This window comes from Neoarius graeffei, chromosome 3, assembly GCF_027579695.1.
Source record: "Neoarius graeffei isolate fNeoGra1 chromosome 3, fNeoGra1.pri, whole genome shotgun sequence".
Lineage (NCBI taxonomy): Eukaryota > Metazoa > Chordata > Actinopteri > Siluriformes > Ariidae > Neoarius > Neoarius graeffei.
In genome coordinates, this window is record NC_083571.1 from 111064988 (window position 1) to 111068823 (window position 3836).

Genomic DNA, 3836 nt, shown 5'->3' on the forward strand with positions numbered 1-3836 from the left:
TGTTCTGCTTTGCCTGTCCACCGATATCTTGATAAAAATGAAAGTGAGATAAGCAATTTACTTTTCCTTAAGTTTATGAACAATCAAAGACAGTTTGTTTCTGTAACAGTGTGTTTCTTATGTGTGCTGTTTGAAATGCCTTTCAGTGATCTGCTGAGATGCTGAAGTTAACAGCACATCTGCTATGCTGTTATATACCTACACACTTCTGGATCTTCTGCTACTGGGTCAGGAATATTAAACTAATTCTTTTGTAAATGAAGCAGAACATTTTTTACAAAGTCAAATGCTAACATGTTCATTAAGATAGCATGTTAAAGAAAGTTAACCAGTTGTTTTAGATATTAGCCTCCAGGAAACAGTGTCTCAGCTTATCTTGGCCAGTTGCTCAGAATATGACATGATAGATAGCAATTTAATAGTCCATCCATCCATCCATCCATTATCCATAACAACTTGTCCTGTGCAAGGTCGGGGGAAAGCTGGAGCCTATCCCAGCTGACTATGGGCAAGAAGTGGGGTACACCGTGGACAAATCATCAGGTCATTGCAGAGCTGACACATAGAGACATGCAATCATTCACACTCACATTCACACCTACGGTCAATTTAGAGCCACCAATTAGCCTAACTTACACGCAATTTAAGTAAAGTCAAGTCAAATTTAATAGTGTCTTATCCAAACGATATCACAGTTCTAATAAGATGGCAATGCAAGTTTTGGCATAATCTGAAGACTGATGAAGCCACTTAAATATGGACTAACACCTCTGCACTAGATTCTTCCACTACACACTATGTACTTGAGTATGTAGCTTATTGATTTTAGCAGAGTAGTAAAATTTTACATCGAACACCATCATTTCCACAATCAAATTTATTTTTGAAAACATTACAACAGGACTGCACAAGAGAGATAACAGGAACTTAACATTAGGAGTGACAAGAACTCCAATTTCTTAAATGAAGTTTGTGTACAACCCCTCTTTCTCATTGGTACAGTTGTTACCTGCACAGGGGGAAAAAATGCATGACATGTTAGAAGATATCATGGCTCATATAGAAAGCCATGTGTCCGAATACAATTTTCATGAGATTATACAATATATTCATATTGGTAAAGTTGCAACTGAGTAAAATATTATTAGAAGGGAAAAAGATTGTTTTAAATCTCTTACCTTTAACATCAACTTTTGCTCCATTCCCGAAGAGGATCCTTCTACATGCAGCCACAGCACAGCATCAGCAGGTCCAAGGCTGCTCTTCAGCAGGGTACAGCTGCAGCTCTGTGTGGGAAAACCAGCCTCAGAACTCCTTTTACACTGAGCACTGCTGTCTCCAGGAGTATAAATTAGTCCTGTATGAGATTCTCCTGAACCATGTTTGAACAAGTACACGCTCTGTTCATGCACAACATGAAGCAATCACTTGCACTGAACACTGAAGAATGACAGACTCTCCACTGCTGATAACTGTTTAAGTCGGAACCGGGTGGTTGGCCTTCTCAGCTTTAAAATGAATGTTGAAGGGATAAAATAATATTGAAATAATATTGAGCAGGATGAAATATTTAGCCACAAATACAGTTACATTAAGAATGCATGTTGGCAGAAAACATCTACATACTCTGAAAGCCAGAAGTGTTCCAGATTTAAACTCTACTACATTTTCCAGCATTTCTGCACAGAAATATGTTGTGCTATCCTCTTCTTTGGTTCTAACAATGTTGATATCAAGTCTTTTTCATTCCAGAGTAATATTGAGATGGTCATCATTAAATGAGAAACTAAATCCACCTGTTTTTTTTCTTCTGAAAAACTGAAGCCCCTTTCCAAAACTCTGCTTGTATCAAAATAAATGATCTTTATTGTTTTTCAACAGGTTTTCATCACATTTGATAGTTACATTATCTCCATGCCTCACTGTTTGCACTCAAATCTCATTGATGTCAGATGTTTTAACTCAAAAATAAAAAAGTACATTGATCAATAAAATAATTAATATGCAGTATTATTGTTTTGAAAGAAAATATTCAAAATTTCACTCACCAGTGATGAAGAGGCCAAAACTAGCAAGGAGTGTGATCATTGTTTCAGCTAAGACAATGAGATACTGAGGTCTCATGCACTTTGTGTTCAGTAGAAAACCAGACCCAGATGCATGTGACTGGGTATTTTCAAATTGTGGACTGTTCTGATTGGACCAAACAGCTTAAAAACACCTTAAAGGGTGGCTTCAAGAGCTCCAGTTAATTTCTGTGCAGATACACAACATTCTCAGAATGTATGTAAGATTGTTCTCAGGGTTTTTGGTTTTCTTTCATTTCCCATAGACATGCCAGTAGGTTAACTGGCTTTGCTATATTGCCTCTAGGTTTGAAGGATTATGTGAATGTGTGTGCATGGTGCCTTTGGATGGAATGGTGTCCCATCCAGACAGTGTTCCCACCTCACACCAAGCATTATTTTAGTAAACTGTGGATCCACCTGGCCAAAACCAGAATAAACATGTTCCTGAAGATGAATGAATTGATGAATAAATGAATGAATTTAGCTCGCACATTAACACTATCTGCATCATACTGAACATGTTTAACAGGCTGTAGAATAAAATATACAATTAGACATTAAAATACTCAAACAGTATTTTTGCCAAATAGCTAGAATTAGTGGGCTGAGTCAGTGTGCTATAAAATTACAATGTGCTGAGAAATATTCTCACTTGGTGTTCAGTAACTGAAAGTCACATTGTGATGGTTCTATAATAGTGAGGAAATGGCAGTATTTATTTACATCCTTACAATTGTGAATTGCATACTACAATGCAAAATAACATTATGCAGCTGGGGGTACTGAATTCTCTGTGAATGTGTGTAGTTGAACCATGAGTTTAAAACAATGCAGCAGTATCCATGTTAAAGAAATGTTCTTACACCAATAGCTTCCAATAGCATTTTTCTACCAAATTGTGAAATTTCAAATGTTAGATCCAGCAGGTACATAATGTAAGAGGAAAAATGACATGAATTTCCATTTTTACAAGCTAAATCCTTTCTTAGAGGTCACCTATAAAGTGTAAAGTGCATTTATGTCATATTTCATTTACATTTAGTGATGCCCACAAAAACATAAGCGGTAAACCTCACAGAAAGCTGAAAATAGTGCATAAGAAAATTTCTCAGAGGCTTAAAGCTAGGGAAGGGAACACTGGATAAACCAATGTATGTGAGATTTTGAAAGTGTCCAACCAAAAAAACCCAACCCCTCTTTTCAGGCCTCCTTCCAAAACCACTCCTTCAAAACACAAGAAAGCACACTGCCTGATGACTGCTTACTGCTGCAGCGGGCAGCACAATGGTGTAGTGTTTAGCACTGTTACCTCACAGCAAGAAGGTTCTAGGTTCGAGCCCAGTGGCCGATGGGGGCCTTTCTGTGTGGAGTTTGCATGTTCTCCCCATGGGTTTCCTCTGGGTGCTCCAGTTTCCCCCACAGTTCAAATTCAAAACACTTTATTTGTCCCCTAGGGGCAATTTAAAGACATGCAGTTAGGTTAATGTGGGGCAGCCATGACCTGAGGTTGGGCTTGAGCAAGGCACCTAACCACCAACTGCTCTCTGGGCGCTATAGCATAGCTGTCCACTGCTCTGGGTATCTGTGTGTGCTCGTTGCTCACTTGTGTGTGCGCATGTGTGTGTGTTCACTGCTTCAGATGGGTTAAATGCAGAGGAGACATTTCACTGTGTTTAAGTCTCTTGAGTGTATGTGTGACAAATAAAGGCTTCTCCTTCTTAACTTTTTACTGCTGGAGGTCAAGTCCATAAGTCCATTATTTTGTGC

At 38.3% G+C, this 3836-nt stretch overlaps 1 pseudogene; it reads right to left on the reverse strand.

Annotated features, from left to right (window-relative positions):
- Positions 1-959: 959 nt before the first annotated feature.
- LOC132882650 (uncharacterized) lies at positions 960-2088 on the reverse strand (annotated as a pseudogene).
- Positions 2089-3836: the final 1748 nt, after the last annotated feature.